Source organism: Ailuropoda melanoleuca, chromosome 10 (assembly GCF_002007445.2).
Source record: "Ailuropoda melanoleuca isolate Jingjing chromosome 10, ASM200744v2, whole genome shotgun sequence".
Classification (NCBI taxonomy): Eukaryota; Metazoa; Chordata; class Mammalia; order Carnivora; family Ursidae; genus Ailuropoda; species Ailuropoda melanoleuca.
The window spans coordinates 98,113,743-98,131,487 of NC_048227.1; the positions used below are offsets into that span (position 1 = coordinate 98,113,743).

Here is a 17,745-nt window from a genome sequence, read left to right on the forward strand (position 1 = left end):
AGAACAGAGCATTTTTTGTGTGTGTGCTGAAGAATACTCGTGCAAGCCTAATTTGCAAACAAATGGCTTCTGTTTCTTAAGAATATAGTGCTCTGGCCTCTGTCATTTCATGCATTTCAACAGCCTTGATGGTGTGTGTGTGATTGCCAACCTGGGCAGTAAAGTGTTCCCTCTGTGTTCAGATACAACATTTTTGCTTTTGTTTTAGGTCATTTCCTCTCTTTCAGCAGCACACTCACTCGTCTTCCCCAAGATCAGCCGTTGGGACTCCTGGATGGGTGAAATGGTGACATGGGAGCAGTGTGTAATTAGCATATGCATGTGGTCTGGGGAATGAGGTTCCATTCTGCCTTCTCCAGTGGACCATCTGACACTTCCAAGACTTCGTGGCAAAAACAGATGAGGGCCTGTAAAGTTGTTGACTCTTAGCCCACTGAGGCACAGACTGAAGTCTTAGGACTCTCTTCTTTGTACGTTTGGTTTTCGGTGAAAAATACAATCTGGTTTTGCTGCTTTATTCTGTTCTGCAAGGGTGGTTCTGGCCTCACTGTGCAGATGAACTAGAAGAAAGAGCAGGGGAAGAGCCGTGAAATTGGACTTCTGTCTGTTGTTTGGAGGGTGGTTGAGAGGAAGAGTGGAGTAGGGTATGTGTTGATAATGACACAAAGACTGACTTCATTAGTGGAATTTTGAGGATGACTGGTTTAAAGTCCCTGGAAGGAGTTCTCATCCATCAGTTGGTTTTTTAACAATGGAATGTGCTCCCTAATGGAGCTGTGAACTTCCCATCACTCAGTGTATTTGCGTAGAAGAGAGTGGCCCATCTGTCAGGATACCCTAGGAGGTTCTCAAATTAGAAGCAAGGTAGGGCTAGCTGGATGACCTCTGTGGGCTCTTAGAAAACTCAAATTCAATTATTCTCTGAATTAAACTGATTAGGAACCTTTCAGCTTAAATGATTTCACCTCAGTCCATAAAAAGAAGATATTGTGTGTGGAGTCAGAGGCTGAATAGAATATTTTTTAATTGATTACATTTAATTCTGGACAGATTACTTACACTTTCTTAAATGTTCCAGTGGAGCCCTTCAAAAATGTTGTAAACAAACATGTCTAGTGGCTAGTATTTATGAGTGTATTTTCTAAATGATTTTTTTCTTCAGAAAATTTTAATTTTACCTTGGTGGAAGCTCATTTTGTAGTTTTATTTTTGGTAGCATAATTTTTTTAATACGCATTTTTATCGCTTATATATAAATATTACCTCTTCTTAGAAACCATTCTATTTAATTTCAAATTTAGGACTTTATACATTATCAATAATTGTCAATAATCAAAGTGTATTTAATTTGGATATAATGACCTATAGAAAAAAGTCCATTTACAGGAAAACTTTATTGGGGCACCTGGGTGGCTCAAACATCTGACTCTTGATTTTGGCTCAGGTCATGATGTCGGGGTCCTGAGATTGAGCCCTGGGTTGGGCTCCATGCTGGATGTGGGGCCTGCTTAAGGGTCTCTGTCTCCCTTTCCCTCCACCCCCTTCCCCCTGCTTGTGTGGGCATGTGTTCTCTCTCTCTCTCAAAAAAAAAAAAAAAAAAGAAAAAAGAAAGAAAGAAAAGGAAAAAACTTAAGAATTTGTTTTAAATCTTAGTTTTTATATCAAGGCATATTTGCTCATTTTTGCAAAAGTAATTAATTGGTCATTTGGCTAAATTCTTGGGACTTGCATATTATGTAATGTAAGGTACCCACCTACACTTTATATTTATTCCATAGAATGTCATTTTCATGACAATTGACACCATTAAAATATTTTTTACACAGTTGATGCCTTTGAAACACTTAGAAAAAAGCTTAATTATGAAATTTAGGTTTGTTCTGGTTTTAAAGCAGTACTCACCATGCTAGTTAAGCATTTTGAATTATCCTAAAATTGACTGTGGATTTTAAGGATGCATGGTTCATGCTGTTTAGACACATTCTTGAGGCCGAAGCAGCTTGGAAGGTGAACCGCTGCAGGAGAACAGCTGGGGAATTTCAAGCAGAAACTTTGTGAAAGTTTTGCTTGATGGGCTTGATGACACGCGGGTTGGCGTATTTTCAATAAAGGGATTTTAGAGGCTCTGACAAAAAATTGCAGCAGACACTTTTCTCCTTTTATATTCACCATCACCATCTTCTCCCCTCCTTCCCTGCCCTCACTCACTGGATTGGTTTTTGGGGTATTCACGAAGTGCCAGGTGCTTCTTAAAGTAGTAGACTTTTTTTGTTTTTTAAGATTTTATTTATTTATTAGAGCGAACATGAGCAGGGGAAGGGCAGAGGGAAAGGGAGAAGCAGCCTCCCTGCTGAGCAGGGAACCTGCCTGACATGGGGCTCCATCCCAGGACCCTGGGATCATGACCTGAGCCCAAGGCAAACCGACTGAACCACCCAGGCGCCCCTACAGTAGAAGACTTAGCAGTAAACACTTCTAACAAAATCCCTGCTTTATGGAGTTTGCATTCTCAGGCAGGCCTTGTGTCAAACAATCTGCATGTATTATTTTTGCTTAATCTTTGCAACAGCTCTATGGGGCCGGTAATATTATCCCCATTTTACAGATTAAGAAGCTGAGAGGCTCAGTGAGGGGTCCGTTATCACACAGCAGGGGCTGAGGTCAGGGCGGGGGAACCCGGAAGCATGGACCTTGAGCTGGGAACAACAGGTGGTGAAAGAATTGCACCTGCCAGTTGTTCACATGCATGGGGTTTCAGTGTGGCACATGGGAGGTAAAACCTTCCAACCACGCAGTTTTAAATACGAAGGCTGGCCAGGCAGGCTCTCACTGTCTTCTGTGGGCTCATTTGGAAGCATTTGTTTTGGAAGACTTTTTAAATGATTTCCTTTTGATGAAATGGGGAGAAAATTCACCTCCCCGGGTACTATTTCTGTGGATTTTATGATTTTCACGTGAGTATTTCACACACTTTATTTTCTTCTAGTGTTGCCTTCATCTAGGATACTTTTGCAATGGCATTGCTCCTGTCCCATGTTTTTTTAGTCCACGGTATGTGAAGTATTGCTTTTCCCATCAGAAAGAGCAGACTAAAGCTCTTTTCAAACATGAGTGTATTGTGAAGTTGTTTGCTCATTTGTTAATTTAATTGAACGTGGATGTTTATATTGGTGAGAAGTTATTTAATATTTTGGAATCCTTTTTGGATAGAGGTAATTTATATTTTTAACCTTTATTTAACAATAACTAATAGTATATTTAGCAACAAATATACATTTTAACCTTTATTTTTTAATAATAAATTTATAATTTAACAAACTATATTAAGTTTTTACCAGATGAAATGATTAGAATTGACTGAAGATTATCAATAAAGAATAATGCTTGGTAGGATATTTTGTTCATATCATTGTGTGTTTTTCCTCAAAGGTGGAGAATATGGAAGGAGTTGAGTTTCTTGAATTTTAAGCAGAGACGTCAGTTCTCTCATGTCACTTTTAAAAATGTATTTTAAGGTCCGTTTTTCTTGTAACTGTAGATTACTACATCCTTATCTATTATTGGAGATAGGCAGTGTTATTTTCAACCCCATCTTTTGATGAAGGTACTGGGATTCAGAAGGCTTCTAACGTCACTAGGATGAATTGCTAACCCAGATCTACTGATTTTGAAGCCTGAGATATTTCTGCTATACTTTGTGGCCTATTTTTTTTTTTAATGAATTGTGATTAGTCATGTGATAGTGGAATATGAGATATTCACGTCCTTGGTTATCATCAGGTTAGTAACAATTTTTGCTTAGTCTTGACTAAGACTAGGTTTTATTAAAAACATGATAGTTCTAAAAACTTTTACCTTTTTGAGGTATAGTTGACATATAAAATTGTAGGATATTTAAAGTGTACAGTGTGATTTGACATATATACACAGTGTGAAAGGATTCTCTCCATCCAGTTAATTAAGAGCACCTGTCACCTCACTGTTTATCCTGTGTGAGAAAGAACATTTAAGTTGTTTCTTAGCAAATTTCAGTTATACAGTACAGTGTTAACAGCTGTAGTCACCATGTTTCACATTAGATCCTCAGACATTACTCATCTGTAACAGTTTTTTTTTAAAGATTTATTTATTTTAGAGAGTGGGAGCAGAGGGAGGGGTGGAAGGAGAGGGAGAGAGCAGACTCCCTGCTGAGCGCTGAGTATGGAGCCCAACACAGGGCTTGATCCCAGAACCCTGAGATCATGACCTGAGCTGAAATCAAGAGTCAGATGCTCAACCAACTGAGCCACCCAGGTGCCCCTGTAACAGAGTTTCTACCAACCTCTCCCTAATCTTCCCCCCAGCCCTTGACAACCACTTTTCTATTTTTTGTTTATGAGAGCTTGACTCTCTGTGTGTGTGTGTGTGTGTGTGTGTGTGTGTGTGTACATATGTCATTTCCCCCAACTTTTTGTTAAGAGAATTTGCAAAAAATATGAAAAGTTGAAAGAATTGTACAGTGAACACCACCACCACTAGAATTCTATAATTGTTAACACATTGCCGTATTTGTTTCTCTATGTGTCCTTTTGCATTGTATGTTTGAGGATAGAATACTTAAGCACTAATTTATGTAATTCTTAGAGATCTTTGCCAAGAAATTCAATTTTAGATGCCAGTTAACACATATGTCCTGTTATGTTATTAGCTCAGAGTGAAGCATTAGAAAGGTAAAGTCTGGTTTTATGATTTGGAGATATGCTGGCTTTGGTAATTTTAGGATGGAGTACTAAATCGAGAGTGTTTTATTGTAGTTGGGCAAAGTTTAAAGAATTTAAGAAATCTTACATAGTTTGAAACCCCAAGGGACTTTTTACACCCATAGAACTGAAGTTATTTGGGTGACCTCAGTGATTAAAAAATGGAATGAGACAGTGCAAACCCCCTGGAAATGTCTGAGGAATATTGGAGATAATTCAGTCTTATAGGCACTTCTGGCATCAGCAGATCTACATATAACATGCATCAAAGGGTCAGAATTGTCTTAAAATCTAGAGGCAGGGGGTCGTCTGGGTGGCTTAGTCGGTTAAGCGTCTGACTCTTGATTTCGGCTCAGGTCCTGATCTCAGGGTTCTGGGATCAAGCCCCATGCAGGGCTCCCTGCTCAGCAGGGGGCCTGCTTCACCTTCTCCCTCTGTTCTCCCCCACCCCCTTCATGCATGCTCTCTCAAATAAATAAATCATTAAAAAAAAAAATCTAGAGGCAGGACTAGAACAGGGGGTGCAAATATTTCCACACAGTTCATTGTTTTTCTGATACATTTTTCACATTGAGAAGTACGTCTTCTTAAACTTCCTTCTTCCGTAATTCTCTACTTTCTCCCATTATATTCAGGAGTAATTCTTCTGTTTCAAGAAACTACTTCTTTTATGCTGCCTGATACTTCATTTTACTTTTATTTTAGTAACAGAAATGATGTTGCTTGACGGACTTAGCATTCTTTCTTCTTCTGTATTTACCCTCGTCTTTTTTTTCTTTTTTTTCCCTGAGTAGGCTCCATGCCCAACGTGGAGCTTGAACTCATGACCCTGGGACTCAGAGTTGCATGCTCTACCAACTGAGCCAGCCCAGGGTATTTTTCAACACACACACACACACAGGCGCACATGTGTGCACATGCACACACACATCGAATTAACATTTTGGGAATCCCCGTGTTTTCTGTTATGTGACTTGGCTTCCGTGGCAACCTTCTGACTTCAGTCCTGGGGGTTGTGGTTACTTGAGTGGCATGTCCTGGCTCTGCTGCCTACTGCTGACCAGCTCTGTGACCTTGAAAAGTCACTGAAGGCCTCTCTTTTTTATCTGTAAAATGAGGGGTTGGAATAGGCAATTTTTCAGGTGTGTTCCCTCAGCACTAAAAATTGTTTGGTTCTGTGTTCATGAGGAAAATTTTGTAGAGGTTAGACTAGTTTTAGTAACTACTGGACAGATGACCTTACGTATTGGCTCTGCTAATTAAGCTTAGAATGTGTATCTTCAAGCAGGTATTAACTATATGGGACCTATGGAGGGAAAGTCATGTGTTCGTGCGTGTTCTCTTACGTGTAGCTGTGGGTATGCGTATGTAGTGATTCATTTTTCACGCGAGATAGGGAGTTGAAAGCTTCTAATGCCTGTGGTACAACCTGGTCTTGAATAGTAAGTAAGAATCTTGTCGGTTGCATACACAGATCCATTCACATTTTAAAAATAGTGAAAATACTACCTTAAAAAGCTGTGGTCATATGTTTGTCCAGGATAACTTGAACACTTCTGCTTAAGCTGTTTTCTTCTATAGTATATAATTTCAAAAATGTAAAAACTACGCAGTTGTACTCCTGTTCTCCCTTTCAGCACACCTTTCCCAAGAATGAATACAAAACGATTTGAAACTGTCGCTTTACCTGTTGGGTATACTTTAAATTGAGGGTCTTTCATCAAAAGACACAGCAAAAGACTTCAAAACACTGGAATGTCTGGTCTGTCACTTTTTTTAAAAGGCAGTTTCGTGCTTATTTTTCATAAAATAGCGACCTGTTGGCATAACAGGCACTTCCAATGTGGGGCACCGCAGCTCCGCTAACTTCACAATGAAAGAACTCCGGCAAGGAACACGGAGCTAAGTGTGCTCCCGATATGTTGCAAATCACAAAATTATTTTGTAGGGCTGCTCTTGAGGCAGGGTTTTTATGACCATAACATTCCAGCTGTGGTTTTGGAGACAGAGTGTTTACTACCGCTCCAAACACAAGGATGGTAGGTGTGTGTTCTTGCTGCCGAAAGGCTTAAAAAAGCAGCTGAGGCTCCCTTCAAGTGAGTAAACCTTTATTCAGCAAAGTTTGGGGCCGCGTTCCTATGGAACGTCGGTGGTCATTCTGGAATGTGGGTCCAACAGCAGCCCAGTCATGGGTGAGCCTGGCGGCTCCGAGGCATGATGGCAGGCTGTCCCGGCTAATCGCTTCAGGCAGCCCATGGAAAACCACTTTCTGGTTAAGCGTGCATCGTACTCTTCCACCAATGGAAAAAATTGAACATGAGGAGGGTGTGTAGCTAGCAGACAAAAATATATCCAGCATTGCACAGGATCTGTTTTTAGCTCTCAACGGCCGAGGATTTGAAGTGTTCAGCGCCGTTTCCTGCCTTACCATGGGCAGAAAGAAGAGAGAGTTTGTGGATTTGTATAGAGACCCTGGCTTTGTGAAACTTTTTCTACTAATTAAAAGAGCCTGAGAAACACTGGCTACATCCAAAGTTTTGGCAAAGGTAAGGTTTATAAATGTTTATTTTCCCCCTGCTGGAGTTGAGACTTAATTTTATATGTGAGATTTAAATGTTTCTTGAAACACTGCTTTTGGGAATATTTCGTGTGCGCTCACCTTTTCTTTGTTTTACGTTATTTTGTACTTAGGCTATTGCATAGGGCTCGATTACCCTCAAATCTGAGGGTGTATATGCTTTCTAACACCAACTGGTGATTTCATACGGTTGCCCACCCCCATTTTACTAATTAATTCTCCAAAAGCTAATGGCCTGTGGTATGGATTTATTTTTCCCGGTGGCTCAAGGAAGTACCATTTCTCAGTCTGATCATGTTAAAACCTTAATGACTATTACTTTATCTGTACCAGTTACTTCTTTAGGGCACAAAGAGAAGTTAAAATGTGGCAGATTGTATTTTGTAGTTTCCTGGTTATTATATAACTTCATCAGGCCTTAGTTTTTGAGCTGAGCGAGTTGTTTGGTTTAAGAGTTTCTTTTTCAGCTCGTAATTTGACGTTCACTGCTTATTAATGTTTGTCCTTAAATTTTGCCTCGAACTTTCTGAAAAAGAAATGAAATCTCTTGTAATCTGTGTGTGTGTGTTGGGGGAGGTACCTAGTTCAAGAAGAATGACTGATTCATGTCATAATCCCCTCAGAAGCTGCTCATTCATTAGGCATTTGTCTGGACCCCCAGCTTATCAGCGGAATTGAGGGACCCTGGCTTGGCCTAGTACTTCCTCAGCTTTAAGTTAATTTGGCCAAGCATGTAATTCTCAGAAAATTGGTAGGTGGAGAGACAGAAATAGGAAGCTTTTTTGAAGTCATTGTAACTTGGAAGATTATTTTTAGAATTTCTGGAAAGTAGGGGTGCTGCTGAAGAGCTGCGAGGGTTTTTTCCTAACACGTAGAAGTATTTCACTGTGGCCCTCTGTCACACTTAGGGATCCTACAGTTTTTACTTTCTTTCAGCATAATGGGGTTATGAGTTATTTTAGGACAGGCAATGTGTGTCTTTCAACGTGTCTCTTCTCTGTGGATGTGGCGTGCGTTGTCAGTTCCTTCACTTCCTTTACTGAAATGTCTTTTTGGGATGAGGCAGTGGTGAGGGCTGTTCGGGTAGGTTAGAATTAATAGAAACATCGGTAACATTTTATTTATTTCTTCTCCTTTGGACCTGGAAAGGGCTTCTCTGACAGCGCCGTCTTCTCCTCTAGTCAGATTAATACTTGTCAACTACTTTGATTTTTACCAGAGCTTGTAGACAGAAACTCAAGTCTGTGGAAGAACCCCCTGACTCCAGTCCAAACCAACCAGACTGTAAATAGTGTTTTGAATGCAAATCGATAACACCTTTCTTTCAATATTTTAGTGCAGAGGGAGTCACTTGCAAAGGCTTCTCCTCAGACCGGCTGGTTCAGGGATGCCTGGACGTGCAAGATAAGGGTTGGGCCCCTTGCCAAGAGATTATCCTTCCAAAGTGGCCCTCACTTAACCACTAAGTAAAGTAGATATTTCTGTCTTGGTGTGGTCTACAGTTGTAGACATATTCCCTTTTTCAGAGATTTTTAAAGTTAGTGCAAGGGCGCTAGAACCTCTTTTTACCATAGATATTGGGAGGATGTGGGAAGAACACCGGGAAGTCTGAAAAGGAAGCACACACTTCTTAAGTGTCGGATGGGATGCTTTCCTATACCTGCAGGTTTGGCCCACTTGTAAGATTCATTTACACAGAGATGATAAACTGGGTTAGTGAGACCCCTTAACTCCACTGTGAGATTAAAAAAAAAATTTTTTTTAATGGAACATGCAGAACAAAATCTTTTTGGACATTAAAAAAAATTTTTTAAGTGATACTCTGCATTTTTTATTTAATGTTAAGCGTACCTTAGGTAAAGGCCAAGATACAAATGGCTTTGTTAGGAGGACTCAAAAAAAAAAAAAAAAGGCATGGCATCGAAAATAATAGCAACAGTGTTAAAGATGGTGAAAGGCAGTAATAATGTAGGAGATAATCCTGAATTTCTGACTGTTGACACATACAAGTATGCAACATTGTATTTGTAATAGTTTGAATTCTGGTAATGGCAGGGCGAGTGTCTTTATGACTCAGTCCTATCTAAAACAGGCTTATAAACGGTAGGAGGCTGTAACGTCAGTGTCCCAGGAATATATTATACACTATTGTCAGCTATTTATAGCCCACAGTATTGTCAGGGTGCAAAGGGACCTTAGACAATTTTCAAATGGGAAAACTGGAAAACCATGGAACTGACGTGGCATGTCCAAAGTCACCGAGATGGTTAGTCGCTGAGCTGGGATGGGTTACAGGTATCCTGTTAGCCCCTTCCTTAGACAAGCTGTTTCTTGAATTGGAAATACTTTGGTATGTACTGCTCTTTCTTTGTAAATGGTAGAGGCATGTCTGTGTATACATATGTACGTATGTGTGTATGTATATGTTTATACATGTACCCCGTCCATTCCCTCTTTCCGTTCTTTCATTTACTTACCTATCTCCTTATCAGACCAGACAGACTTAAAGCTCTGGTGGGAGACAAGACTTGTCTCTCTTGTATCCTAGTGAAATTCAAAGACATACACTCTGTTGGGGGGTCATCAGTCCTGTCGATTTATCACCAGAGAGAATTTTAGGTCCACTTGTGCTGCGCTAACCTCTGATGATGAGATAGCTTTGATTCAACTTAATCTGCCAATCTTTCTGGTTCAGCCTTTGATGAAGAGTCCCCACCCCCAATCCTACTCTGATAGAAGACTGTTTAGGATTTGTTAGTTCTGTGCCTTAATAGAGGGAGGCATGGAAGGGAACAGAAAAACAGCAGATGGGCTCTGCTTCAGTGCCAAGGTAATGCCAGGCGCTTTTGGAAAGATAAACTTCACATATAAAGCGATAGACCGAGTTATCATTTCACTGTAGGAAAGGGCTGTCGTAGGTGCTACAGGAAGGAGTTGGTCCAGGGCGTTCCTAAGACTTAAATAACGGTCTAAAAATCCCGGCTATCTTTAGGACAACATTGGAAAGTGAAAATGCTCCTTATCCTGTTTTTGTACTTGACCGTGACACATCTCTGTAGTAGCAAAATTGTTAGAGCAGGGCAGAGAGAATGAAAATATTTTCAGGTCCTCTGCAGCCACTCCTGGAAGGTGAAGTGACAAGTGAAAGGACTCATTATACCCAGTCATAAACCAGGAACACTCACGACAGTGAAAGTTAAGAGAAAAGAGCTTCATGGAGAGTGTCCATAAACTCAAGGAGTACACAGGCGTATAGGTGTGCGTGTGCAGGCGTGTTCTGTTTAGCATTGATAGGATGGTCACAAATGCATCAAAAACAGCCAGACAAGGAAAATACAAAACAACAGTAAAATACCTTGGAAATAACTGGTGCCTAGCAAAGACCTTCACTTGCCCTTCCCTGCCCCCCACCCCACGTGACTTCTAGGGGAAAAATGGAAATTATAAGAAGACACAGCAATAAGCAGCTTCCCGAAGAGTTAACGCCCTTTCGTCCTGGCGCGCTACTATATCTTACATATTGTTCTCAAATGTTTTTTTCTCAAGCTTCTCTCATAGTACAGGGTGGGTGCTCTTGGGCTGGGTCCTCCTCTTGGGGGAGAGTCCTTCTGCTTTGGCTACTTAAGGACAACATTTCAGCAATAACCCGTCTCCCCATCACACCCGATTTTCTCAATTATTTCCATCGACATGCTGCGATTTCTCCTGAAGACAGGCGGGCAGACAGACACACACCAGTAACCACCACCCTTTTTTGGATCCCTCTGTCCTCCTAGCTTCCAGTCGGTTGCTCTGTCCCCATCACAGTAAAGCTGGAGCAAGTTCTTGCTGTTCACCGTCTTCCGTTTCATTGACCTCGTCCTCAAGCTCAGTCCAACCCCGGGTTCTCCACGCCGCTCCACTCCGGTCAGGTTCATGGATGAACTTCCACGTTGCTGGGTTCAGTGTTCTGTTATCTCTCCGTCCTTGTTATTTGGATCCTCAGAAACATTTGGCACTTCCTCACAGTCTCCTCCGTGGATTACATTTTTTGATTGGCTTTAAGGGCAGCATATTCTCTTGGTTTCCTCTTAATTGGATTCACGGACTGTTCCTTCTGTCTCCTTTGTGTGCGCGTCTCCTTCTTTCCTTGACTGCTTCATGTGGGAGTGCCTCAGGCCTCATCTCTTCCTTTTGTTTGCTTACTCCCTTGGAGAGCTCGTGCATTCATGTTTTAAATGCCATCTTCATATGCAGGAGTAGCAAATTCCTAGCTCAAGCCCACCTTTCCCCTGAATGCTGTCTCCTGCGTCCAGCTGTCCGCTCAGTATTACCACTTTCATGTCCAACAGACATCTCAAACCCGACTCTTTGTCTCCTTCTAAGCCGCCTCTGCTGTGCCTTCCCAGTCTTCCAGAATGAAAATCATGGCGGCCTTCTTGACCTGTCACCGCTCCTGCCCAGCCACCTGGGAATCCTCATGGCCCACTTTCCTCCCTTCCACTGTATCCGGACTCAGACCACTCCTCATCACTCTCACCAAGTCCTGCCCATATCATCTCTCACCTAAATCAGCCTAATTGCCCCCCTCTGCCCCCGCCGCCTCCTGGCCCAGCTTCCACAAAGCTGCCAACAGTCCAACACTGGGCAGCCACAGTGGTCCTCTTGAAATATGCCGCTTGATGAGCCTTCTGTAGTCACCACCCTCTAATCATGACATTCAATCTCAAGGCGAAAGCCAGTGGCCTGAAAATGTCCCTTTGGGCTGCACTCTCTGTCTCCTTGTCCCTTCTTTGACCCCTTCTGTGCCAGCCATACTGCCTGCTTGTTCCACCTCTCTGGGCATCTGTACTTCTGTCCTCTGCTTCGAGTGTCTTCTCCCCAGAATCCATGTGGCCTCTGTCCTGCTAGTCTGCTTAAATGTCACCATTCGCTGAGGCCTTCCTCTTCTCCCTTTTCTAAAATGACAGCACTCCTCCCCCACATGGCCCATTCCCCCTTCTTTTTTTTTTTTTGGCTAAAATTTTAGTCAACTTATAGTAATTTATTTACTTTTCTTATTTGTTGTTTATCCCTGCTCCACGTAATAAAAGCTCCATGAAAGCAGGAATTTTTTTGGGGGGGGGGTCTATTTATTGTTATGTCCTCAAGTCCTGGATGCAAATGCTAAATATTGTTGGACTCCTATATTTTACCTTAAACATGTAAATTTTATATTTTACTTCATGATATAATACTTTATTGCTTGAAGCAGTTACAAAATTACTAAGCATTAGATGAAATTGAAGCTTTGGGAAGATGCCACTTGGCTGTTCTGTGGTCTTGAGTGCCCCTTCCCTCTGCACACCCCCCCGCCCCCCCGGTCTTGGTCACCTGTCCCACTCTCACAGCCTTGGGGAACTATATTCTTTTTTTAAAAAAAGATTTATTTATCTATTAGAGAGAGCACACACATGCACGTGAGTAGGGAGAGCATCTTTGAGCAGACTCCCTGCTGAGTGAGGTGCCTATCATGGGGCTTGGAATCATGACCTGAGCCAAAACCAAGAGTCGGAGGCTTAACTGACTGAGCCACTCAGGTGCCCCAGGAAGAGGTATATTTTAAATTCCAGGGGATATTTAGGATAGTGACCATGAAGTTTATACCACCAAGAAAACAGATTTTTCCTTTGTGTGGTGTTTTTTGTAAAGCAGTAATTTGGAAAAAATACATTGTAACCTTAAAGCTCCTCAGTTCACTTAAAAGTTCAGTTTTTCATTTCTTTCCCCTGGCCCCATTCCCAGCTGTGCAAGCCTTTGCTGCCTGGAAAAAGGGTATTTCCACAGAAAGACTTTTTTAGTGCTTTCTTCATGAAAGGAACATAGATCACAAATGATCTAGAAGACAAGTCTGAAAGTTAAATTGTACTTTGTTTAAAAAAAAAGGGATGATTTCAGGTGGAAGAGTACAGAAACATTTAAAATTATTTTGATGTAATGCATATGTTTAAACAATATTAAAAATTTCCAGGTTGGATTCCTGCCTTGACCCCTTAGTGATCTCGATGAAGTTACTTGATCCCTGGAGGTGACAGGGGTGATCCTGCAAGCTTTTGGGGTTCTTGTGCTCTGGTACCCTTGGCACACAACAGTTCAGGGCACATTAGGTCCTTCCCCTCCCTCTGTCCATCTACTTTAGGTATCCCAAAATTGCAAATTCCTGTAAATTATACAATTTTATTTTTTTAAAAAGATTTTATTTATTTGAGAGAGCACACAAATGTGCGAGAGGGCACAAGCAAGGGGTGCAGCAGAGGCAGAGGGGAGAAGCAGACTCCCTACTGAGCAGGGAGCCCGATGTGGGGCTTGGTCCCAGGACTGTAGGATCACGACCTGACCGAAGGCAGACGCGTAACTGACTGAGCCACCCAGGCGCCCCTAAATTATGCAATTTAAACTATACCTAACGCTCTTCATTCTTTTCCTGAAAGTTTCCTGCCAGCTAAACTCTTACTAGGCTTGTTGTGAATAATCCTATCACTTAAGGAGAAGTTCAGCAACGACTGGTTTAATTTTACTTGCGGACCCCAGGACAGCTTCTGTTGTAGCCTTAAGCCCCCAGAACGGAGCCCTCCCAGCCAGCTGCGCGCTGAACTGCAGGAGAAGAGCTGCTCATTTACAAGGGCGAGGAAAGCGCCTACTCAAATGAAGGGGAAAAAAATGTGTGGTTTAAGCCTGTTCATTTTTTAACTTAAATGGAGCAGTGTATAATGAAGAAAGGTTTTGCCAAGAATCACTAGGTACAATTACCATGGTCTATTTTGGTCACAGAACGTGATCGGGGTTTGGGAGTGCGGTGCCTGCTTCTGGTGCCCGCAACACGCGCCTTACCTGCTGGTCCCCGAGTCCCTGAGAAGCCATGTGGTTAACAGCCCGGGTTCCCGTGCAAGGGCTTCTGTTTCTGAATGAAGCTTGGGAAGGACTCACCCAAGCCTGAACTCCCTTTTTGTGGAAGGGTTCCTGTTATAAAAGTTTCAGACGAGAGGTTATTGAAAAGTCACGCTAGCAAATTTGAATCTTGTGAATCTTTGGCTGCCACTGAATGTACTGCCTGAGGTCTATAGAGGCAAGGATGTTGGCCAAATTTTGGTTGAGATTTGAAGTAGACTTGGGAGAAAAGGGTGGGACTGAACATTGGAGATATCTATATCTATATCTATATCTATATCTATATGAAAACACATTGGAAAGAACATGGATGGAAATGTATGAAAGATTCTGATAATTTCTAAAAGAAAAATAAGAAAAAGCTATTATTTTCAGTAGGATTGTTTTAAACTATATTCTGTAATTTTGCTTGAAAAGGTGATTAAAAGAAAAGAAAACAAAACAAAACTGAAATATTTTCAGTTTCTGTGATGGCCCAGATGTAGCTGGGCCTCTCAACTCCCTGACATTCCAGCGACATACCAGTAATATTTGTGGGATTGTTGGTCTCACCACCTTGCTCGTAAACTCCATGCTGTTAAAATTGTCATAAACTTGCTTATTGGTTCTACAAATTGTTCACATTGGTAATTAGCAGCTCCCTACGCCATCTGAGAAGCCCTTTTGGGGATGGGATCAGATCATACCTCCCTTTGTATCCCTCGTAGTCCCAGGACAGAGGGGGAGATACATAGGAGCTCTGCACATTCATGTTGAATGGTGAGTGGAACTCTTCATGTCACTTCAACTTCTGAGTTCCTGCCCACACTAAGAACGTTTTCCTCCTTTGCTAGTGCTGCCCCCACACTGATCTTTGAGGTGTGGACTCCTGTGGGATCCTTCTCCAGACCGTATCCTCAGGTGTCCCTAGGAGGGGGCTCACACCGTGGTGCTTCTGGGACAGCAGGGGCCTGGGGAGGGGTGATGATGGGCTCATGAGTGTCAACATCTCCCAGCCTTTCCTCCTCTCCCACCTCACCCGTCTCTAAACTTTGTCCCTGACACCAGTGGTCAGGCCCTGCTGTCCTTGATCGGTTTTTCCTGAGCAAGCCAGGGTCTTTCTCCAGTCAGTCACTTAGGGACTCAGCACGCCATCACAGAGTGTCCGTGTCTTAGAAACTGCTTTTCTGTTCCTTGGAAAGCCTTTCTTTTCTGTTTTCATCCTTCAAGACTCAGGTCTTTAGTTAACTTTTTGGGGGACTAATTTTTTTTTTTTAAGATTTTATGTATTTATTTGAGAGAGAGAGAGAGAGAGCACAAGCGGGGATGGGCGGGTGCAGAGGGAGAGGGAGAAGCAGACTCCCCGCCGAGCAGGGCTTCTGACATGGGGGCTCTATCCCAGGACCCTGAGATCATGACCTGAGCCAAAGACAGATGCTTAACCAACTGAGCCACCCAGGCACCCATGGTGGGGGGCAATTCTTAACTATCCTCTGAAGAATTTGAACATCCAGTGAGTTTCTCTTAAGTTGTAGAATGAAGGAGAGTGAGGACCACATGCCCAGCTTGTGGGGCCCAGGATTGCATGCTGACTATGGCTCATCTCGTCCTGTCTTTAGCTCAGGTATTTGCCTGGGGCAGTGATGGAGCAAATATTTTGAGACTCTCTAGACATTGTCCTTGGATCTTATTAAAACAGATGTGCGATTCTGCTACTTGTGGTTTTTTTAAGTCATTGTTTTTCACACTTTTTTTTCCTTTTATACAGGCAGACATACAAGCACAGACGAGGATTTAATTTCTTTAAACAGTTTTTACCTTTACTGGGAGACAATTCTTTATTTTGTGTCCTATTTTATTTTGTACTCCTCTCTGTTTCTATTCTGTTCTTTGAAAAATACTGATCACCGATTGATTAAATGAATTTCATGACCCATGGTTGACCAAACATTTCCAAAGTCATGCTGCAGATGTTAGAATTTGTTATAAAACAGGTGTGAGTGCGAGACCCTCCTTGTAATCAGTTGGCTTCCTTAGGTGATGAATGGTCCAAAAGCCAGGCTATTGTTTCTGTGGAATTTATAACCCCCTCCCCGCCTAACACCAGCCACGCTTGTCCTCGGCATTCCAAGGTGCAGATTGGTGTGTCCGTTCATCTCTGAATATGCCTTTGGCAGGGGTCCTGCTGGATTGAAATAGAACCGATAGGACTCCACAATGGGTGTTTAGCTTCTGAGGGCTTAGCAGCAGCTTGCTTTCTGCCCACTTTATTTGTAAGCATCACTTTTCCTAAGAGTGGTCTCCTGTGGAGACCAGATGCTCCTTCGCCTGCCTTCTTTACACGTTGGGCTCAAGTCCTCTTGTGATTAGCAATGAGCTCCTTTGAGTCATGGCATTCGGTTCGCAAATTCTGACTGTAGTTCACTGACTCAGAATGAGAGAAGCAGGTTTGGGCAATATTTATAGCATTTGTTACTAAGTTTGGGTCCTGGCAGAGATGAATGCATTTGTGTCAGATTTTTCAGCATATTCTTGTATTATAGCTGTCTTAATAAGACAGGCAGTAAAACTTGAAGGCAGGGTTTCTCAGCCACAACACTATTGGCACATGGGGGCCATCCTGTGGACTGCATTCCACCCACCAGATGCCCTGACCCCAGTTGTGACAATTGGAAATGTCTCCAGATGCTACCAGATGTCCCCACGGGGCCAAAATTGACGTGGTGTTAAGAATGACTGCTTTAAAGTCATACCAATTGTTCAATGAGCAGTTAGGTTATTTTCGTCCAGTTTCTGTCATGACTGTCTAATAACATAAGTCCATGGCTTGTGTCATTGTTTTTGTTGACATTTGGCAGACCTCTGACACATGAGGTAGTTTTTATGCTGTTATAATTTGGAGAATTGATAAAAATCAGAAGAGTGCTAACAGAACTTGGAAGATTTCAAGTTTATTGTATATAAATATACAGTAATTAACATAATTAATAGTTAATAAAATGTCTGAAACAACAAACTGTCCTAAGGTTTGATATCATAGTACACAAAATTACACTTACAACTAAAAATTAGTAATAGTACTCTAGATTTGTGCCATATTTCCCAGTTTTTTAGGTGGTTTCATGTATATTTCCACACATGTCTCACTCTAAGTAGGGTAGATATTTTTATCCTCAAAATTGTAAGTGGGGGGAAATGAGATTCAGAGAGTGTAAGTAATTTGCCCAAAGACTTGTGCTATTTAAGAGATGGAAACAGGTCTTAAACTCAAGTTCTCTGACACAAACCAGAGTAGGATTCTGAGATTTGTCTTTTTAACGATTGAAGTTCCCCCTCTCCAACCTCCCACCCCCAAATAAAGGAAACCAAATAGATATTGTTACGGTTAATGATGGCTAGTCCTATTCTCATCTTTTTTCTTAGTTCTTATCACCATCCGGAATGTTGGCCTTGGACAAGAATGAGGCTCTTATTTCAGTATGAAAATCTCTCTGGAATTCTATGAGAAGCCTGGTTGGTGTCTTATGGTGGTAGATCCCGAGT

At 41.9% G+C, this 17,745-nt stretch overlaps 1 protein-coding gene across 8 annotated transcripts in view; it reads left to right on the plus strand.

Annotated features, from left to right (window-relative positions):
• The window catches only part of TIAM2 (TIAM Rac1 associated GEF 2), a 257,808-nt gene that overhangs the window by 129,416 nt on the left and 110,647 nt on the right, over positions 1-17,745 (plus strand). Inside the window, exon 1 of one of the 8 annotated variants that reach the window (XM_034669357.1) lies at positions 5,711-7,285. The exons of 6 other annotated variants lie outside the window; for them this stretch is intronic. The gene's annotated coding sequence lies outside the window, so the exon portion shown is untranslated. Of the gene's footprint in view, positions 1-5,710; positions 7,286-17,745 lie in introns of those variants that run through there. One more of the 8 variants, XM_034669355.1, reaches the window with a different exon arrangement.